We start from the raw sequence: 23630 nt of genomic DNA on the forward strand, positions 1-23630 counted from the left end.
ATTAACCCATTACTCCTCACAAAAGTTTACTCACCTCAGTTTCTATTTTAGAATCTCATAGAATCACCAAAGTTGATAAAGACCTCTGAGATCATCCAGTACAACTATCCACCTATTTTCAGCCATTTTATATTAGGCCATACCCTGGTGTAGAGAATCCAGCGATTTCTTGTAGACATCAGTTTTACTGGATTGAGGGGAACTTCCATGTCCTGTATAATCAACATATAACTGATTCCTTACAAATCAAGAGACCCATTTTTTTCCCTCAGCTTTGCTTACAGCAACTGAACTGGCAACAATTTGTTCTAGATTTGTGGAAGATTTATCAAAATGTTTCATTCCTCTTGGAAAAAGAACACTCAGAAACATGTGAATTCAACTATGTGTGACCTGTCTGGTCCCATATAAATGAATCTTTTGCTCATTTTTTTCCTTGTAAACACATGTATACCAGCAATGAATTTTATTTTGAGCTTAGGACTGAAAGACAACCAAGAAAGCCAGAGTTCTGAAGCCACAAACCTGTCTTTTGATTTGCCTTTCTCTGTTCCGTCTGTCTTACGTTCTTCTTCCCAGTTTGTTTTAGATACATCTCATTAGTGTTCGTTTGGCATTAATCTAAGAAGAAGACATTACAGAACACAAAACAAGTGCATGAATGATTCACTGACAAATTCATTTTCTACATAAATTGTTGTAATCTTTATTCTGTTTCAAGGAGAAGATGTGCATACAGCCTTATCTCCACTCGGGGTATATTTTAATAAGAAAGTGTTGGTACTAAAAGCTCACTGTATGAAGTCATAGACTGGCTTCTGTATCTGGACCTCGCTCTAAATCTTGCTATGTTGTATGTAATTTAGAAATCTAAGGAATTACACTTCTTCTGTTTAAACAACAACAATTAATATTTCCCTTCCTGCAGGATTTAACAGGGGCCCTTAGTGGTGTTATGAAGAAGAGAGGGAGACTTGACAGACAGTGCACACACAGTGATATTTTTTTCCATCCCCGATAACACTCTTGAGAGTATACTCTCCTGTAAACTGTTAAGAGCAGGTCTGTGATGAAGAAGAACTAGTATCAATTTTGGGCATTGACATCAGACTTGAATTTAACAAATAAATAAAATAAATAGTATTATTGATAGACTTAATAGAATAGAATCATAGAATCATAGAATCATTAATGTTGTAAAATACCGTTAAGATCATCTATTCCAAGCATCCACCTACCACCAATACTGACCACTAAACCACATCCTTAAATGCCACATCTTCACATTGCCTGAACACCTCCAGGTGCTCCACCTCCTCGAGCAGCCTGTTCCAATGCCTGACTACTCTTTTCAATAATAAATTCTCATTTTTCCCAATACCCAGCTCAAATTGCTCCAGGGCAGGTTCAAGTTATCTAACTTGTCCTGTCACTGTTATGTGAGAGAAGAGGCTGACCCCCACCTCACCACAGCCTTATTTCAGAGAGTTATAGAATCACAGAACCACCACGGTTGGAAAAGACCTCCAAGACCATCCAGTCCAACCATCCACTTACCACAATACTTCCCCACTAAACCATGTCCTTCAGCACAACATCTAAATGGCTCTTGAACACCTCCCTTCTCAATCCAAATTTCAAGATGAGCATGAATGAATACTGCTTTGCTAAGATATTTTATATGAAGATTTTTATCATGTAAGTTTCTCTCAGCTGTCGGTTCGTGATCAGTATCAAGATCAACAATGCAATGCTCACGAAAAAATTGAAAGCAGCACATGGACATACAGTTGGCTGATTGTGTCAATGTATTCATAGCTGGAAGATAAGGTAGAGGAAAGCTTCTACTATGGCCTCAATCAAAACAGCATATTACACTGAAAAGTATGGTGTGATTTATAGCAATATAGATGTATACATAGTTCTGACTGTACCAAGTCACTCGATTTTTTTCATGCTAATCTGTGGTTCTCTTCAGTAAGAATTTTCCTGAATTTTCATAAGGTTATTCATCCAAAGCAGAGTTTGGGGTGCAAACATTAACAGAGTTTTAAATGACGACAGTGTTTGTTTAAACATGAAGATACCTTCATAGAAGAAGATAGCTGTGGAATGTTGATGCATTCATCTGACGTTTTCAGTTAGGTTGCCTGGAGTTTCATCCAAATACTTCCTATGTGGTTGTATTGAGTGCTTTTTCCTGTGTGACAAAACAAAGATTAAAAATGCACAGAATCATGTGTTGTCTTCTGCTTTTAAGTGAGACTACAAGAGCAAGGCAAAGGACGATGATGCAAATTAATGGAAAATACAATAAAATCTTTGCACAAGAAATGAAAATCAAAGGAAAATTCTTAATAAATCAGCTATTTAACCATTAAACTGTAGAATAGTCAGACAAAGAAGGAAAGAGGAAATGTTTTCCTATCTTCTGAAATGATGGCTGGAATAAACACGTCATATTTCATCCTTAGTTATTTAAAGCATTAAGCTACTGAATGAGTAAATATTCAAGCTCCACTGAGAGCTTTCTTGGCACTGTTCACTGGTATACTTAGGTATTCGATGAAGACTTCGAGATTTGCAGCCATGTTTTTGAAAGCTATTTTAAACATATATGACTTATGTCTTCTGTGGTTAGTCTCTTGCAGTTAGCTCCACCATCAAGTAATATTTCGTATTAATGTCACTTTCAAGGAAATTTCTATCACTTGTACTTATACAAGATTAGGCATAATCTAATGCAGAACTATATGGCTTGAGAAATACTATGTCTCAGAAGAAGGTATCATCCTAGTTCTTCTTATTTTGCTTTGCCTTTTCTGACAATTCCTCAAATATTTCTCAGTGCTTTTATGTGGAAAAACTACTTCTGTTTGAACATGCCAGGGAACACAACAAGAGTCTTGATTTTTAGCTGTCTTCCAAATCCCTTCTGATAATCTCTTTGCAAACTCTGTTCTGCTTAGAGTTAGAAATATATCCAAACAATCTTATATCTGCTTCTCAGTCTCTACAGCTATTAAAATGAAATGTAATCTTGTCTAATGAGGGTTGAAATATTTCCCATTATTAAGAAATATGACAGTGTTGGATTAATATTGTAAGAAAACAAAAATAATTAACACTATTGAGATATTATTCGAAGAAGTGATCCTTGCTGTTGCTGAGAAAAGAACGACATAAAAAAAAGAAAAAAATAAAAAGAATCCAGTCAGTCTATAAATTGGATTTAGATCAACACAGAATCCAAAATCCCACTTGAAATTATTAAATGTATAAAGCTTTTTTTCAAAAGCTGTTCTACTAAGTGCTGTAGATTCTCAAGTAAACATCCAAATACATCAATACCAGACTGAAGGATACCCAGCTGCTCCTCATGCTGCTGTAAGAACAGGGTGAAGGACTCTTTTTGTATTTTCCCAGACTGAGGAAGTAGACACCACTTGGCAAAAGAGAACTGCTGCATACAGAAAGTTAAGCATGGTTTTAATCCTTGAGTACGTGACGTGTTAGCATCTCCAATGAGATTAAGAACTGTTAATTCTTGCACTGTACTTACACTGGTGTTAATCCCACTTTAGAGTTCCTCTATTTGCTAGTGAGATAATAGAAAATACTGCTTTGCTTCATGGTGACATTTTTTTGCTCCCTCTGAAATGCATGTGATTATGAGAACTAGAATTATGTTGTAAGGTGACTTTAGGTGGCATTACAATCTGTGATGATACCCTCACAGCCTCTGCTTTCAGGTTCAAGACATTCATCAGTGAGGCAGACTGACAGGGAATTTTTCTTTATGAACACACCCGGGAAGTCTAAGACATAATTATGATCTAAGCGTTGGTTTAATGAGAGCTTTCCATTGTAATTTCTGTTTTCATAGGTGCTGTGAATTGTGAGAAGGTTTCACAGTTCGTTATGTTGTTCTACCTTGGGTGTCTGTTGCTTTTCCCTGAAGTCATAAACCAGAAGCTACAATGAGATTATTTCCTGTGTTCTGAGTTCACATCTGGATACAAATTCTTTTATTATTTATTGACCCATGAAACTCTCACAGTGAGCAGCTACTGGTAAAGAGAAATCCTGTTATGTTCCATGTCAGTCTCCTGGGTACTTTGAAATTTCTTACCTACAAAACAAAATTCCTTCAAAAAGCCCAAGTATTTTTCTTCTTCAGAGTTAGGTACTCGGTTGCTGTGCTTACTGGCAAGGGAAAATAGTACTGTGGTTATGTAAATCATTGAAACATGGATTATTGGAGCATTAAAATATCTGTCAATTTATTCCAATGTTAGGAATTAAGCATGATGTCTACAAATGTATCTGGAGTAGGTAATTTCTGGGATATGGATGTATAAACATGAAAATTGCTACTAAAATTATTTCCATAAGGAAAGCATGGTAAATTGAAGAAAGATTGCTGTTTAAAAATTACATCCCTTTCTAAAGTATGGTTCTGAAATATTGATATTCTGCATGGAAGAGACTTCAAACAATCTCCCTGCTACTTTTATCTTTTTAACAAACTGATAGAAGAGTGGTGCTAACAACTGATTTTAAAACTGAGGGTAATAACCTTTTATGTCTAGTGCTTAAATAAATTAAATACATATAAATAAATATCAATAAATAGGGAAAATGCTTTTTTTTTTTTTTTTTTTTTTTTTTTTTTTTTTTTTTTTTTTTTTTTTTTACGACAGGACTGTTTAGTAGAGATTTATTATAAGATTCATCTGGTTTATTAGATTTTGTTCCAAAAATTGTAAAAAATACTGCAGAGGTAAGGTATTTGTAATAAAAAAAAAAAGGCTGAATTTGAATTACTGTGATTTCAGCAATAAAAATAGTTCAGGTGTGACAGAACAACAACATAAGATGGAGCAAACATTGCTATAATGTTGGAAATATATTCAGGAAGCAATTCATTAACAGCTTTACCTTCATTTTAATTGCATTACCACTAGTCAACAAATGCCTCAACACTATTTCATCCTTATTTGTATCTTAGAGGCATTAAATCACTACGGTACTTAACCCTGTCCAAATTATCTAATATCAAAAAAGCTATTCTTTCACTAGATGTCACCTGCTACAAATGGTTATTTGCTCTCTTTCTTTTTCTCTACTGCTGAGCTGTTGTACCATAGAGCAATTACAGGCCTTACAACCTGGCACATCACAAGGTTTATGGTTCAGCTCCTCAATTAGTAAAAAAAAAAAAAATGCTATGCCAAAAGTAAATCACACATTTCCTACATTCCCTATGAGACTTTTAGTTTTTTATGTTTGCTTTTATATCAAGTCAGACTCTTTTCTTTTTATGTCTAATTAAAATCATCTGTACAAATAGCAATAAAGAAAATCCAAATAAACATGAATTGGTTACCTACAAAATAAAAATACTGCTTTTTGGCTGCAAGCGTATCAAATCAGATTATTAGCTCATATGTGAAATTTCGTGGACAAAATGTTTTACTGGAGTCTGACCACAAATTTATGTGAACCAGGAAAATCTTTCTAGCCTCTTTGCAAAAATCCAGATCTCCTTCAAATATTACTGCTGTTCTCTTAATGCATTTATTACACCCCAAAAATGCACACATTCACTAAATTTCCAAGAGCAGCCATTTATAATTTTGTATTTTCTTAATGGAAACATGGATTCCTTTTTTTTTCAGTGTTTTCTAGAAACAAATTACACAGACAATACATTTTTTTTAACTGAGTGTGACAATTTTCTAATAAAAACTAATTTTCTAGTATCTCTTTTCTCTATTCTGTGGGCGCTAAGTTTCCCTGGGGATCAACATAGGATACTGCACCATATAGCACTGATTCAGCACTTCAGGATCTTGTTTTCTTCCTGTGCCACAGCTGAACAATTTGGCATATGACTTTCAGTGGGGCTCCATGAAAGAGTGATAATATTTCTGTTTTTTCATCAGTTAGGGATCTCAAGTAGAAGATTGTTGCATGAATGAAGAATTCCAAAAATAAACCATGAAGTGATTCAGATTATTTTGCCAAACAATAAAAAGCAGCAACTTCTCTACATGAAAAATCAGATCGGTTTAAAAGCTGCTTGTTTTTCTATCAAGATCTTGCAACCAATATACCTGCAACAGATACTTTCTCTGGGTTTTACCTCACTCTTTCAAAATAGACATGAGTCCTCATAATATTTTTGGCGTACTAAGATATATTTAAAAAATGAAAACAATCAATTTCTTTGAGGAATATTTACGTCTAGTTGGACATTTAAACATTAAAAAGTTACTGCCGATCTGTGCACACATTCAAGCACATGATAACAATTCTTTTACCTATATGAGAATTATGAATTATTTTCTACTGAGAATATCAAAAACCCAAGAATAATTTAAGATAAAAATCATAATGATATACTATTGTTTTATTGGTTCCTCTTAAGCAGTCTTACTGGTTATAACAAAGTTAAGTACTTGAAGTACTCCTGATGGTGATGTCACATAACTGACCTCAAGGAGTCTGATACATTATGTACAGTACTACTACTGCTCACAGAAACTATGTGTGAAAGGAAGTAACCAAATATAATATATTCAGAAGTTCTGACTAATATGACTGGCAGATTCTGTAGTGTTCACCAACACAGTTCACCAACATCAGTTACTAATGTCCAGTGTTAGAGAATAAAGTAAAATGACTTCACTTGGTATAAAAGGAGAAAAGTATTATTTAGACACTTGAGATATCTGTGGTATCCTTTGACAAGACTGAGATTTTAATCAGTTATCCAAATTTCAGATATGGCTTTATTATTAGTAATAAGTACAGAGAATACAGAAAAAGAATCAGGTTTTTTGTTAGTTTGTTCTAACAGAAGGTAAGATACCTCTAATTTTTTTATGGAGGAAACAATACAGTTAATAGATAGTGAAGAGCTTTTAACAGCTCTTTAAAACTATAGTGCAGTGATATGAATTTAATTTCATGGGAATAAATATAATTATGGACAAATAAATATAAAATCGAGACAAGAATACTCTAGATAATGGAATCATAGCATAATTTGAACTGAAAGGAACCTCTCAAGTCATTTGGTCCACCTCCTTTTTCACATTTATTTGTAGTGTAATTGTGGACTGATACTCAGCTAACTATATACAGAATGGCCATAACTGGCCCAAAAGACATTTAACCTAAGTCAGCACAAGAACCTGAATAAACAGGGCAGGCCAACTGATGGAGACTGCTCAAACAGTGGTAAGACTATTAGCATCAGTTGACAGTGATCAATGCGTTGTCTTTTTAACTTTCATACGTATCACCAAGAAGTTTATCATCATCAGATTTCAGCCTTGACCAGAGTCAGATCAATAGATGTCTCCTCCAGGATAGACATTACAGTAAATCAAGTCTCTCCAGTTACAGTCTGAAGATTGAAATCCTGAGTGGTATGGGGAGAAAAGGAAGCAAACTTGTCATGCACTGGAAAACTCTGTGGCATCGCTGGGGTGATCCAAGTTAGTACTGTTGCATCAGCTTGAAGCTGCCTTGGAAATAACTTATGCACTAGAAATGCTTTGTTGGAACTGCAGATTTAGTAATGCAAGATGAAAGCCACTCATTTAATGGCCTCTAGTAATACCTTTTAAAACATGAAGTAAATGCTTCTCTTTTCAGCCAACAAGGACTGTGCCTTGATCTGCTGGGACTGACAACAAATGTGGAAGTTGTTGACTGCTATAAAATTAATACCTTCAAGGGTCATAAACTAATTTATTTTACCTGAACAATTAATTGACCAAGCTCAAGAGGTTCAGTGCAATTTTGTAATGATTATTTTTTACATATAACTTATTTTTGCTCACAGATCTAATTGTATAGTTCAACAATTGTCTACTGATCCTATTTTAAAACTCCTCATCTGCAATGCAGTTTATTTTCAAGGCTAGCTCTGGGGAAATAAAACAAAGACCCACAAGTCTATTTTTCTATCCTGAAATACAGACACAAACTAAAATCTATTTCATTTTAAAATAGAAGCTTTTTAAAATCTACTGTTGAATCACTGCTTGTTAACGTATTTGACTCCTCTATTCTACTGGAAATTTATTTCTAAGATTGTATCAAAGTTTGTCCAAAAAAATGTTTCTGTTCATTTGCTTATTCTTTGGCAGACTAACTACAATGTAATTAATACTCGATTTGATGGTTATCTTAAGAAATTAAATAGGAACTGCAGCAATCTTATGAATTTGGAGTACCATGGTTTACTCCACACATCTTGATAAAATTCAATTTTATCACAAAAGCAGCATGATGAGTTTAAAGAGTAATAGTAGTGAATAAACTGAAATGATTAAGGTATTCGTAAAGGTTAATGTAGGCATCAGAGGACCATTACACTTCTTTAGGTCTTCTTAGTAGCAATACAATGATAAACACAGGTTTAAATTCCACATTTCCTGGAGCCCTAAGGTTCCATCTGTACAGAGTGTTAGAACTAGGCACATCTTGCAGTGGTAGTAGTTCATATAAGAGAAGCATACTTATTGACTTTAAAGGGAGGTGGATGGTCTTTTTTGTGCACTTGTCAGGAAAATGAAGGAAGCACGCTTGCTCTTTTGAAAGTCTCTTTTAAAACTAATTAACAAGAGTTAATGAAAATTCATTAACAAGGTAAAATCTTTCTTCCTTTTCTTATTGTCCCAAACCAGTGAAACAGTTTCAGAGTTGTGAGCCCAAAACACTACATGGAATTTAATATCCCTCAGTGTCCACCTCTAGCAACTTCTTCACTCCATTATTTAAAAAAATACATCCCAATTAAAAATATACAGTGAACTTGGCATAAGTTTACTAAGAGGTTTGGCCATAACAGAAAGAAATTAATTTCATTTAACTTAGTATTTGTCAAGGGAGAAGAGCAAGTTTAGTCAGAATAATTGGCAGGATCATCTGGTTCTGAAATCCAGACTAAAGATAGTAGCATCATAATAATCTCAGGTCTCAGATCTTTTCTGTTTTCCCATGAAACAATAAATTAATTCAATTAGTTGAAACAGGCCATGCATATTTAATGTGACAATTTGAAATGGAAATACTACATTTTATCCTTTAGAATTCTAATTATATCATTAAGGTTGTTTGTAGAAATCTACAAAATTAAATGATTACTACTGAACATCATCATCGCCGAGATGAAGGCTGGCTGAATTCTGGTTCTGATAAGTGGACACAGTCTTTCATTTCTAGATCACTGCTTTGAATTCAAGCTAGGATCGCAACAATGAGAAGTCATTATCTACAAAAGACAGACAAGTATGAGCTATGAAAGGAGACTGTTTCTTAGGGTGCTGGTAACTGCCCAAGAAGTCTGTTTTGCATGCAGTACTGCTCCACAAGGACAATAAGATCAAGCCTAGCTGAAAGTACAGTACACACTTTGTAGAGAGAAACTTAGTTCCAAGTACCATCAAACATCCAACTTCCATAAGAAGTAATTCTGTAAAATACATCATCCATAATGCAACTTAATTGCTAATATAAAATTATAGAGAAGCAGCTTTTGTGATGGGGGTTTGGATTTTCTGTTCTCCAAAGCTTAGGCAAATCTGCAAGTCTGTCTATACATGGACTTAGAATAGTTTTCCTGCTATACTTCAGCTTCTCTGTGTTTAGACTCAAAGGTTTTACATCATTGCTAATAGAAGTATTTTTGAAGATAGCAGCAGTGTGCTAGTTCTTGTTTGCAGAGCATCACGTACAATAATTGTGTGTGAATCATGAGGATAAAAGAGGGTTGTGGGTATACAGTCATTTGAGACATTATCACTAGCCATCTTTATTATCCACAGAAGCATCAAACCTGTAGGCTTCATCTGTGGTGCAATCAGAGACTGATGACTTAAGGAAACAAGATCTATGTTTTTACATATGCTTCCGACAAATGAGTAATTGATATAATGTCTGACTTTCAGAGTCTTGAGCACATCCCTGCCCTCCTGGGGTTTTTCTGCCTAGGCTCAGAACTGAAACAGAGAGAGTGAAGTTGATGACCTAGATGGAAAAAGCTGGAAGAGGTCTTACCGATGGCCTGCCTCTGTATTAGCTGAGAGCTGCTATAAGTTGAGTTACCTCAATGTATCACTGAATCATAGAATCAGAGAATGGTTTGGGTTGGAGGGGATCCTAGATCTTCTAGTTCCAACTTCCCTGTCATAGACAGCAACACCTCCTACTAGATCAGGTTGCTCAAAGCCCCATCCAGCCTGGCCTTGAATGCTTCCAGAGAGGGGGCATCCACAACCTCACTGGGCAACATGTTCCAGTGTCTCACCATCCTCACAGTAAAGAATTTCTTCTTAACATCTAATCTAATTCTACTCTCTTCCAGTTTAAAGACATTTCCCTTAATTCTGTCATTATATGGTTTTGTAAACAGTCCCTCGACAGCTTTCCTGTAGGCTTCCTTCAGGTACTGGAAGGAATGTAACATCTCCTGGAGGTACATTACAATCAGTTTATATCAGGTATATTACAATCAGGACCCAGTTCTGAGTGTGACTGGACAAATACTGTCTGGATCTAGACCCTACAAAAATGAGTGGATGGCAAATGACCCCACAACAGCATTGGTAAAAAACAGATCTCTTCACGCTATCTGGTACTTTTAAGACACTATTTCTAAAAATACGCTATTTTTATTCAAGTGACTATTTATAAGAATTGGCTTTTATTTTTGGCACAAGCATTAAGAAATTGTTATTTGTGTGAAGGATTCTGAATTTATTACTCTGAACAAATGGCACTGAACTAGTTTAAACTGTTACATTTTGTGCTATCTGTTCCCAAGGAGTCTTTTGAAGTGCATGGTACGCCTTGCTCATTTTCTTAATGGTTTCCAAGAGTTATTGCACACTAAATGCAGACCATATGATAAGATCAGGTTTACACTGCCACAATCTTTGAGAAGACTGAATGGGTTAATGATCTTATTTCCTTTTACAGAATACTTCCACTACGTTGTTATTTAAGCCATTATTTTTGTTTCCTCATCCCAGAGAAGCATTAGAAAATTTCAGTAGTTATAAATCCTTCATCATGGCTTTTCAAGCTAGAAATGCCAAGCTGCATCCACCATTTACTTCAATGGGCCTGTTCATGGCAGCTATTAAAATGAGGTGGCATATATGTCAGTGTCATGCAGCATTATTCTGGCTTATCAGTACAGCTATACTTGTAAATAACTTTTTACATTATTAGAAATATGGTTATTACTTCTAGCCTTTAAAAACATATTTTACTCTAAAACAACTCTGTCTAAAGGAAAATTTCAGATGTCATTTCAACAAACCGCCGATAACCTTCACTTGCAAACAAAGGCTGTGTGCATACTATTGTCTAAGCAAGTGCCTGGAAGCAAATGCAAATATAAGAGTCACAGCTTTTCACACTTTTAAATTGCTCCTGTGCCGTGCCCTAGAGTGACCTAACCAGCTCCTTGTGGGATGACCAAACTTGGAAGACTGTAGAAAAAGGAGCTTCATATACTCCAAAATACAGATTTCATAGAATCATAGAATTATGGAATATCCTGACTTGGAAAGGTTTCTACCCACAGACAAGTTGCCCATGGCCTTTACTGCTTGTCTGGTACACTGGTTTGCCACTCTCACATCACTAAGCAGAGCTTCTGCTGGTTTAAAGACGAAATTCCTGGTATGAAAGGGTGCCCTGATACAGCAAGGAAATATGTCCTAAGCTACATCAGAGCTTTTGAAAGGCTACACATTCAAACACTGAGCAATATCAAAAGTGGAGTTCTCCAGTTTTGTAAGTAGGCCAGGTGCCTGGATATCATCTCCGCTCCCTGAATTGCTTCATTTCCAATTTAAAGCTGTACCATTTTCCACCTGTGACCCTCCTGGAGCTCCTACGGTAGCATCACAAGCACCACCAACCACTGACCCTCTGCAGCACATACAGCACTAAGCCTTCCCCACATTTCCTTGTTTTGACCAAGGGGCTTAGCCTGAATCATCTCCAGGGATCCTTTTCAACCCAGATTTCCAATACAGATTTTGCAGCACTCACACATAGGATAGAAAGTGGGTTTCCAAAGGAAAAACAGTTGAGAAAAATGATATAATGCACAGATAGGATAGACTGGAGTGATCATGAGCAAGGCTCAGTCAGATAGCCTTAATGGCTGATAACTTGCTTATGTGCAACAGGACTCCTTTATCACCTTTTGTTATATTTTCTCAATGCTGTTCCTCCCTATCCAAATTGGCCTCATTATCTCTGATTTTGGCCTGTCCCCATGACATTTCATAATAAATTCCGCAAAGTCTACAGGGGCCTTCAAATATCCCACAGTATTCGTCACAGTGTTGTTTACATCTTCTTATCAATTGCAAGATTCAGGTTGACCCTCTTCCAGACTGTGCCTTAGCAGATTTTTAATGGCCTGTCATCCAGTGGCTGAGTTGTTTTGGTCTTTTAGTCTTTGTTCCTGACTCCATTAACACCTATCTGCCAGGTTTCTGCATCTGTGTGTTTAATTCACCTTTCTTCTTATTTGGTATTTAATGCATAATGAATAATTCTTAATCAAGTAACTAAATTAAATAAATGCTCTCACATCATGCATGCCCTTGCAAAGATTGATCAACCTGAATGGTCTGCTGATGAAGTCCGGGATATAATGTGTGAAATGATAGGACTTTATGTGTCCTGTGACCTCTAGACTGTGAATGGTACAGTTTTTCCTGCATTAAAGGTTATATTGTAGGCCTTCTGGAGACCTGACAGACTCAGTGAATAGGCTTCTCTCCTCAGACCCTGCTGCGACACTGAGAGATCAATCTCCTATAGCCACATACTCACATATGGAAAACTTTTTATGTTTGTTTGTCTTCTCTGGCGCACATCTAGTCATGGTAGCAGTTTGTGGCTGGGCACACAAGAGCTGTAAGGCCCAATTCTGCAGCAATTATTCCATACAGAAAGGCAGTAGCATTCACGCATCAAATCTATCAAATCCAGCCAGTACTATTTACAATCCTAGAAATCTCAATGCCCAACCTCTCCTTATCATTTGTCACCTTCAGACAGCTTTCCAAATTTCAGGGCCCAAACTATATTGTGTCTGTGTAGAAATTTTGAGTTCTGGTGTGCACAAGGTCTCCTCAGTGGTCCACCAGGGATGCCCACATAAGAATCCTCAGAATACATTCAGCCTATCCCATGTGCTGAACAGTGGAAACAGGTTTTCTAGTTTCTCTGCCCACTATGGAAAGATTGTTGGCCAGAGCAGCTCAGGCAGACCACGTGACTGATTCCATTGACCAGAAATGGCACACTGCATTTCTAGTAGTCTATGTGGCTGGCCCACAGCTACTGAATGGACTTATTTACTTAGTGTTCTATTGAGTAGCAAGCAGCTTGCCAGCTGCAGAGAACAAAAGGCCTGCCAATGAACTGCCAAATCTTTCTGATAAAACACTGCCATGGCCAAAGTATCAGTAGTACTTAGAACCTGCAGAGCAACTGAAGAGGCAGTAGGCAGCCTGTTTACTGTGGGCAGCAAATAAAGACTGCCTGCCTGTGCCCTGTTAATGGAGCCTACTTAGGTGCCATGTGTGAGCCAGGGGCTAATAAATCCTAAGCGTGTTGTGTGCTGTGCTAGAGAGGTGCCCAGACGGATTGGCACAGAGCTCTTTGGAATTCTGTAAGAAAAGTATCCCTTCAAGTGCAATGCAATAGGGACACAGAACATCTCTCTAGAGTGCTTCGATTGATATAGATGTCACTGAAAACATGACCAGTCTTGAGGGGCAGCAGAAAAAGCTGTCAGCATTTATAAGACAAATGCTGTCAACAGCAGAGACATAGAAATGTTTTATTTAGGATGGTAAGGTACAGAAATATATCCCTATTTGTATTTTTTTTCTTTTTCCTCTCTCTTTTTCCTTTTTTTTTTTTTGGGGGGGGGGCACGGGGGGGAAGGGAAAAAGGGGGGTAAACAAGAACCAAGTAGATTACATACTTTTTTGGTTGATCAAATTTAGACTCAGCGCAGAAATAAAAATGCCCAGTGTCAGTGGAAAATAAAGTAAACTAGATGAAATAATGACCTCATTATTTTTGGTTCTGAATTGCAGTACTATAGTAATGTTATAACAGGATGATTTAGCTCAGTATAATGCTCCCAGTTGTCTTATTTTCCTGTTAACAATGTTTGTTTCTCTCCATAGCCAAAGTAACCCTTCAAGGTTCTGCAAGAGTGATGAACAGAAACCTCTGCTAGTCAGTAGTGACTGCTGGTGGGGGAAACTCTAAGGAGCTATTCTTCCATATTTCAGTCCTTTATGATATAAGCCAACATTTCCTAGTGAAACAGAACAGACCAACATCATAAGGGAAAGGGAAGGACAGGGAGTGACTGAGAGGATTGTTCACATTCCCTTCAATTTATTTTTTTTTCCAGTGGTAAAGCATGAATCTGAAAAAGTTAAATGTCTGCGATTAGGCAAATCAGCCCACATGCAGTTGCCAAAATAAATACAAATTACTGAGGCACTTGCACTTACATTAGATATTGAGCCACACTGCACTATGACTGTGATCTGAGAGTTCAGGTTCCAAAGCAAAGGCATGTAGTTAATACCCCTGTGGTGGTTTTTTGTTTGTTCATTTTTGTGAGTTAGAACAGATGTGACTTTAGCATGAAAAGGATTTGAGCAGTTTGAACATCTTTTTACTTGGCATATATCTTTCAGTTAAACCTGAAAACAAAATACTACTTCTCAGACTATTAAGATCAGAATTGGCTCTCACATACCTTTGCTTCTAAGTAACAGTGGTACTGTTTCAGACTTTTATGTTCATGAACTGAATGAAAAATTGCACACTTCCTTCTGCAGTGTTCTATTTTCGTAAACTCTGAGCCACCCTATATGAATAACATTAACTTATCAAATAATCCAAATATCATCCCACTTTGAATTATAACAGTTTCTTGTAGTTTTCAGAAAGCCATTCACAGATCTTCCTCTGCTAGTTAGCAGATGGCTAAAACAATTTCAACGATGTGATTAGAATGGCACAGGCTTTCTACACAGATCCAGTTCAGAACATTTCTATACTCTACTGGAAAAGAGGCAGAATGTACCTTGTAGTTTGCACATCCTGGGATTAGATATGGCATTTGTTCCCAAAACTGCTTATCCTAACTTGATGGTCGCGTACTGAAGTCCACATCAGTAAAGGTTTGGAACAGATCCTTCATGTTTGCCAGTTGTCTTGTTGTCTTCAGCACTTATCATAAAAAAAATGGGAAGCACTGCTGCTATTCCCTATGACAGCAAAAAAAAAAAGTCACCGTTTATAATGATAAATTCATTAAGCATTTGAACATTATAGTGATAAGTATGCAAAAAAACAAAAAACAAAACAAACAAAAACAGCCATAAATACATTAGTATTACTGTCAGAGAGGGATTTGGATTTCATTCAGTAAACAAAGCATGCAGCCACATGCTGTATGAGTATAAAAAAGACATATAGGGCAGCTGGTTCCTCCCCCGAGCACTATCAATACTGTGTTGCAAGGCCTTGATCCAAAGTTAGTGATTGCAACTAAAAGATTCCAGCTAACAGCAGTCAGCTGTGGACTAGGCTCTTGGTGAGGAAGACATCTGCTCTAAAATGGGCAGATAATCATATTTAAATTCTTCCAGCACATACTCACAGAAGTAGAAAAAAAACACATAATAATTTGAACTGGGGGGAGGGACATCTGGAGGTCCTAAGTCCAAACTCCTGCTCAAAGCATGGCCAACTTCAATGCTAGAACAGGTTGCTCAGGACCTTTTCCACTTGAGTCTTTAAAATTACCAACATCTTTAACCCCCCAGGCAGGCTGTTTCAGTGCTTAGCCACTACGTCTGTGGCATGTACATAGCAAAGCAACATTCAGACAAGATCTAGCTTTTTGGTTCATTTTTCAGCACAGTACTTTTTCAGGTTTGTGTCCAAGTTCATATTCATATACGGTTAAAATTTTTCAGACAAGAGTTGCATTAGATGCATTTATAATGTCCATTCTTTGTTGGTGATTCTAGTAGTGAGAGTAACATCAGCCATAAATTTAGGAAATAATATAAGCAAATGTTTTATAGTCAGCAGTCCTTTTGTGTTCCAAGCTTCTTCTTTTGTTGTGGTAAACGCTTATTGGTCCCAGAGATAGGATTAGTATGTACTTCCCACGAAATTAACAATGTGGAGGCACTTCATAAACACCCCTTATTTCAAACATCAAGGCTTTCTTTTGCTAGGACACTTTCAGAGGTGAGATTCCATAAATCTTGAATTAAAGAACACATGATAGATGCATCATGGGGAAGAAAAGCATTCCTGGGATTTAGTCTGTTGCCACTTAGCTCTCCCTAATATCACTGATGGTGCTGCAGCCATCGTGACAGAAATGTTCAGAGCACAGCTACAGTCTGCCTCCAGTGCACACGCAAAATGTCAGTGCATTTTTTCCTCTTAAAGGATCTGCTTTAATAGATAGAACATTACTGGCAACAACAACAAATATATTGTCATTAAAATTTCAAATTAAATTTCATTTCATATTATTTTGTTTTCCATAGCAATGCTTATCCACATTCCTTGACTTAGTAAAAGTTGTTAACTGTTTTCCAAAAAAAAAAAAAAAAAACCAACCCAAAAAGTCTTGCTCTAACTGGCACATAGTATCACACACCATTTTCATACAATCTCATTTTCTGAGGTGTTTGCTTTTTGTGGACCATTTCATTATCATGCAAATGGAGTTGGGCTATTTCTGCAGACAATCTAATTGTTGGCATAATATGTTCTCATTATTTGTATAGTGTAGCAGTTTGTATTAGGCTATTATCAAGTGTAACAGAAACACGTAACAGCCTGAGTTTTCAGAAATGGAGGCTATTCTTTATCAAAAGCTGTATGACCTGGATACAGATCCAGTCTAGACTCACAGACAAATATCAGCCATTCTGAACTGCACAACTCTTCTGGGGCCCAAACATGCACTCTTTGGGACAACAGGAGCAATACTGGAAGCTTTCTTTCCCCTAGTGATTGCCTTTTTGAACAAGCTCTAACTCTTACACCTTGAAGAAAACATTATGATATGTAAAGGAATTGAGATAAATAAAGCACTACTAAAATAGCAAATAGAGAACAAACCAATTTGCTTTTAGCTAGCAATTGAAATGCAAAAGTTTCAACTTTCATTCTACTTCCTAACAATAATTCTTGTGTTTCAGGATATGCTGACAATTTAGCAGAGTTGAACTTTGGCACGTAGTCATCCACAAATAAGCAAATTTGCACACTATTTAGGTTGACCCTTGCTGCAGATATATGTTGAAGTTTCTTAATTAAAAAAGCACCTTAGAAGCATTTCCAGTTTTCACACCGGATAAAACAACTTTCAAGGTTCTAAAATATCAACTAAATATTACAGTAGAAAGAATAATATTCTCCCCCCATGGCATGATGTAAACGACGATTACAGTTTAGCAGCCATTTTTACTTGTTTACAAGATATTTCAGTGTTACTCAGTATTTTGAAGTGGAAAAGATGATGGTAAAGTGATAATCAAACTTTTGTTGCAGTGAACAGCAGTCGCTTCCGAACCATATGGACTAGAAATAAGAAACCCATATCCCTCTGTAAGGATTGAAGTCCTCGGCTAAGTCACTCAGGGAAAGCAGCTAAAGTTCAAGGGTTACCAGTTTTCAACAGTATGCAATATGATTTAATGTAATATAGTAGATCAAACCTGATGTATCAGAGGAAGGTTTATAGTTTTTTTAATTGCCAGTTTTCTGCTGAAAAATATTACCTCCATACATATGTGTTGTGCTAACAAGTGAGTTTGCTGCAAGTACCAACGCTTCTCAAATAGTATGTTTTCTTGGCTCATTTCACTTTTGCTGTTAAAAATTTTTGGTCTGTTGAAAATATTGGATACTGAGTACCAATTTGCGTCTTCTAGTTGTTAGAAATTATCAAGCACTGCCAAACTGTGGAGGGTGATCCAAAAGTAATGCCTCATATTTTATTACGTTAGACTGTGACATCAGAGGCAGATGTTGGTGGTATGGCAGTAGAGGTTGAACCTTCCCACCAACACTTCATTACATTTTGTTGCCAAGCAACAGATGACAGCAAAGGGGCAGTCTGAGAAATTGTCAAATTGTCATCTGATGTAGAAGCACATATGAAGTAAAGGTTGTCATTGAATTCTTCCATGTGTAAAAAAATGGCACCCACCCACATTCATAAATGTTTGCTGAAAATTTCTCTGGACTGAACAGTGGTATTGAGCTCAATGAGGCAGTGGGTGGTGTGTTTCATGAGTTCCAGCAGTGGCAACAGCAGGTCACCTCTGCTTGTTCACATTGTTACAAGAACAGCACGCAGACTCCTCTTCATCACTGGTGAAAATGCATAGCCAATGATGGTGACTGTGTGGAAAAACAGTTTTGTGGCAGAGAATTTGGTCTATCAAATAGTGTTATTGTGCTCTTTGTATCTGTTGACATTTCCATGGAAATAAGGAGGAGACATTACTTTTGGAGTGACCTACATGTATATATAACCTCATGAAATTGCATGCCACTGTTTTTCAGCCAGAAGATGGGGCAGCCTACACTGGGGGCACAGAAATCTAGAGGGAGTGTGACAGGTGTACTATAAAGAGCATGCACACATATACTCCCATCCAACCATGTGGAAGTCTTCGCGGTATCACAGTGAGCAATACTTTAGTATTTCTTCTCTTTTCAGAGACTTCTGGCTCTCTTTTCTTCCTGGTATGGGTGCAGGGATGTCTATATTCTCCTAATCTTATCTCAAGCTTTGGGTCAAATAGGATGTGAGTCAGTTTTTAAGAAAGATGGCACAGATGAGAGAATTGCAGTTGCTCCTGCCTGCCACTGGCCAGTGAATGTCTTTGTGCACATTTCTGCTAAATAGGCTCCATGGTACTCAGCTCAGCCCTGGCTCCAATCAGGTTTTGTTTCTCCAAATACTCTCTGAGCTTCTTTCTATTCACTCTAAAGCTGCCTCAAGAAATACTGACTGATTGCAGTGTTTTTATATGAGACAAGAAATACATTGCTATAGAGCCTTCCAGCAATTTGATTTATAGCTGTGCAAGCACTCTGGTAATTGCATGTAATAAGTTACTGGTCCAGACCACAGCATCTTGCACTTACAAATGCTAGAGGGAACTCTTTTTGCTTGTAAAGCTTTTCTGAGTCTTATACACTCTTCTTAGTTCATTTTCGATAGATTTTTAAAAGGATGTTTTGTCACACTTGGTGAACTATCATCTAGGAGAGTTCCTCTTAATGTACTTTCAGCTTTTTCAGTGTTCTGAAAAAGCAGACTTATGAACAACATTTTAGTTATATTGCAACCTTTTTCCACCATTCACATTCACAATTAATTAACAATTAATCCCTTCTGATGTTATGTTTCCTGCTGATATGACTTGCTTTCTTTGAGTCTCGGAAATGTCAGCTTTAAATAAATAATATTCTGCCATCTGTAACCATTTGCCTTGTCATATTTATTGGTCTTTTAAGCTTGCTAACAAACTTTAGATCCAGAAGTCAGTTATGCTCCGTAAAAATAACCAAATTTTCAGAAACACTGTGAACCCCTAAGCATAACAAAAGATCAAATTAAAGGAATAGATGGAAACAATCTTGGTTTGGGAAATAGAAAAGGACACGTGATTTAATTGTCCAATTCGTTATGCAAAGGCAAGGGACAGCAAATAATAGCTACCACAAAAGAAACTCTGAGATGCATGGATTACTGTTCAGCCTTCCCAGGCAAGTAGCTTTGCACTCTTTCCAGCTTCGCAGAGTACAGTGACAATCTGTGAGAAATACTAAGCTGGGAAGAACTGAATGAGCACTGAAAGAACAAATGACCTTGATGAAAAGGAGAAACAGGAAAAAAAATGCAATTAAGTTCCATCTAGAATGGGTTACAACTGCACAAATACAGGGCAGGTACAAGAACATTGTTCTTGAGCATTGTTATATCAAAAAAGCCAATCAGTTACCATGCTGCAAGATGCAAATGTACAAATAGGAACCAAATCTATAAGAATAGCGAGCAGTCCTTCTACTGCACTTTAATAGAGATATAGTAACAAGGCTGCAACCAGAACAGTGCTCATATTGCAGAGCTGATTCTAGCCAGACTGAGGAAACTCATTTAGCTTAGACTAATGAAGAAAAGAGAGATGAAAATGGGAAAAAATGTTTTCAAAGTCCTAAACATATAAGAATAATGTCCCTATTGACTAGCTGAATAAGCTAGGAGTCTAACACTGAAACAAGGGGGGATTCAAAACATGTATTACGAAAAAAAAATCCTTTCCAACAGCAAGCACTGGACAATACTAGCATAGAGTCACTGAAGTTGCTGAAGTCCTATAAAACAAATATATCTTGGGAATTCCTTGGATCATAACAAGTTGAGATTCATCTTGCCTAGTTTTATCTGTCTAAAAGCATTCACTCTTTAGTGTGTCATCTGGGAAGCTTTCGCTGTCAGTGAAAGCTTTATTCCAGAGAAAATGTTTCCTATCCTAAACAAAATATCTAGACTAGGCAGGATGAGGGGCTGTCTCCTTGATTAACACAAAAGTAATATGGAGGTCCCATACTATTCAGACTGAATGCCTGGCTGCTTATTTTAAAGCGTTTGCAAGATTAAGGAAATGTATGATACTCTAAAAAAGCATCATATCACATCCTGCTTGTTCAAAATGCCTTCATCTTTAGAACTGTTTCAGTGACATATGATTTCAGTGATTCCAGTGATTTAATGAAAAAAAAAAAAAAAAAAAAAAAAAAAAGCCTGAGACTATTTTTTGAACCAGGCAAAGTTCAGTTAAATGATTGTTTATCTACTTAGTACAATATATAGAACTGAGGAGCTTGTGATTTTTCAAAATCTTCAACGTCATGCTTTCTCTGAAAGACCCAACTGTAAGACAGATATTCCACTACGTTCTACTTGTCCTTGTTTCACAAAGCTTAACCCAAGCAGGCAGAGAAAGAACTTTAGTAGAAGCCCTAAGTCTATCTCACCACAGAAAACAAATATTCACAGAACTTACAGGCAGTGCATAAACAGATACCGAGTTATGTATTGTGCACTTACAAATCTTGTGTATAGGCTATTCATTAAAAAAATACAAAGGCTAAACTTCTCCATGTCAAATTTGGATTCTTCACTAAGTAATGCAGATAAAAAGAACGTGAAGAGAGATACGGTGTTGTACAATCAATAAGTGTACAGAGTTTTAGGCTAAGTAAAGTTATTGCAACACAAAGATAATAAAAGGAAAATGCTTACTGATGTCATAGGCTCACAATATTCTCCATAAGGAGTGATCAGCAGGAAGAGAGCCTTCCTCAGTGGCAGTCAGCATTTAAATGGGATCTAGGAGAGGTGGAGCCAGGCTCCACCCCTCTGGTAGCACAAGTGAATTACCTTCACCTGTGCTCCTGTGGTTGACTCATTTCTTGCCTCAGGTGATCAATCAGAGTTTCAGGCCATGATTCAGCAGTTCCCATACAGGTGTGAAGGACACTGATCCTCAGTAGAGAAAAGTCAGAAAACATTCTCAGTGTTAGTTGGCTTTGTGATGTTGCTGTAGATATAATGAAAGCAATGCAGCATATTTTAACTTTATATACTTTCATTATGTAATTTCCAATTGTATTCAGTTCAGGTAGAAGGTTGTAAATATGAAATTGCTTATCTTTGAGAAAAATAAACACTTAAGAAATAAAATAGCATATGTAGCCACGTACTCCTTCCAATGATGTCACACTGTTGTTGATGGGGTAATTCTGGCCCCATGATATAAGAGAAGCATATAAATAATGGGCATAAGTGCCCTTTTCTCTTTTCTTTTCTCCCCAGACCAGGCTGCTTAAGCAGGTTTGCAGTTCAACAGCTACAGCACAGGTCAATGAATGCTGAATCCATCCAGCAGTTACTTCAGTATTCCACTTCAGGTTAATAACAGAAAAAAGAAAATCCTTTTTATCAGTTCTAAGTTCACACGTGGCTGTTATGGGAGTACAACATCAAAACTTTGAAACCACTGAAGCTTTGATTAAAGCATTGATCCCAACCAGCAGAAACAGGAGATTAACTAAGCACACCTGAAAATAATTATTATAGAATTAGCCCGACATTCACACAACTAAATTTGAAGAAGGTATTTACTTCAGCACATAGTTGAAACAGAAAATTAAATTTCATCCAGATAGAAAAGCTTTTCGATTCTAATCCAGTAAAACAAATGTTTACAAAATTGACCATGAGTATATTGTAGTAAGAGATCTTGGATAAATAAAGTATAATTGACTGTCATTCCTTGAGGGCTTTTTCCTAAATTAGCAGTTAAAACTCTATAAGACTAGAATCCTGATAAGTTGTCATTAGAGTTCATAGTTTTGGTAGTAACTTTTATGCAGTACTCTGTCTAAAATAAGAAAGTATACTTAATATAAGTACTGGCATAAAAAATTTCTTGGATGATGAACCTTTATCAAATTGGATGGAATATGGTCCTTGGAATATTGCTAAGAAATGTGTACTGACATAGAAAGCAAGCTGCAAATCAGTTGGAGGTAGAATTATTATTTGTTTAATAAGGTAAATAATCAATTTATAAACATTAAATTCATAAAGTAGCCTATGATGATGTCATTGACACGGTGATAGGTGGAAAATGGCATGTAGGTAGAAATGTGATTCATGAGTGATGGCCTGTCTAACACACAACCTATTATACAAAGGATGGAAGTGATGAAATGCAACTGTTTGTATCTGAATTTGAAATATGTCTTTAAAAAATAATACTTTCAACAGAAAAAGCAAAACATATTAACAATCATGGTTTCTTACTTGTCATTTTTATAGTTTTCCATGTCATTTAATGCAGGGAAAGTACAAGATGTCACAAAAGCAGAGAAATTTGTTTTATCGTAGAAAACTCCTGTCACGCTACTCCTCATAAAAGAAAATAATCTATAGCATAAACTAAATTCCTGGAAGCATCAGGGCTGAGATTCATCAAAGGTAATGGGATAGCTGATCTGTATTAGATAAGATGCAGAGAAGATGTATCTAATTCTGAGATTCTCTCTGTGTTCACAGTAAAAGAAGTGTGGACAACTAACAGTACACTGGACAACTACTGAGCAATGTCTATGCTGCACTACAGCAATGAATATTGTTATGTTGCAAAAGTCTACATGCGATCAAGTGAATATCAGCCTGAGAAAATTTCTGTGAATTTGGTAATTTCAGAACTGTTTCCATTCCTGTAATTCTAGCAGAATGTGTATAAAAACCTACATGAAAGTAGGTCTCTTTCACCAAGCTCCCGTGTTGGTACACCAGGACTGACAAGCTGAACAAAAACACAGAATTACTATAGTTGGGCTACATATCTTCAAATCATGTAAAAGATCCTGTGCTATTTGAAAGTCCTCTTCTAACCAGAAATTCTCTGGTAAGTAGTCAGAATTAA

The 23630-nt window shown here is 36.6% G+C and overlaps 1 long non-coding RNA gene across 2 annotated transcripts in view; it reads right to left on the reverse strand.

The window, feature by feature from the left end:
* Positions 1-35: 35 nt before the first annotated feature.
* The window catches only part of LOC128091027 (uncharacterized), a 34009-nt gene continuing 10414 nt past the window's right edge, over positions 36-23630 (reverse strand). The window contains exons 1-3 of one of the 2 annotated variants that reach the window (XR_008211187.1): positions 21437-22141; positions 15167-15350; positions 36-2200 (exon numbers count right to left, since the gene is read on the reverse strand). This is a non-coding gene — a long non-coding RNA (uncharacterized LOC128091027). Of the gene's footprint in view, positions 2201-15166; positions 15351-21436; positions 22142-23630 lie in introns of those variants that run through there. The other variant, XR_008211188.1, reaches the window with a different exon arrangement.

The sequence above is a fragment of the Tympanuchus pallidicinctus genome, unplaced genomic scaffold (genome assembly GCF_026119805.1).
Source record: "Tympanuchus pallidicinctus isolate F22 unplaced genomic scaffold, pur_lepc_1.0 scaffold5, whole genome shotgun sequence".
Taxonomy (NCBI): domain Eukaryota; kingdom Metazoa; phylum Chordata; class Aves; order Galliformes; family Phasianidae; genus Tympanuchus; species Tympanuchus pallidicinctus.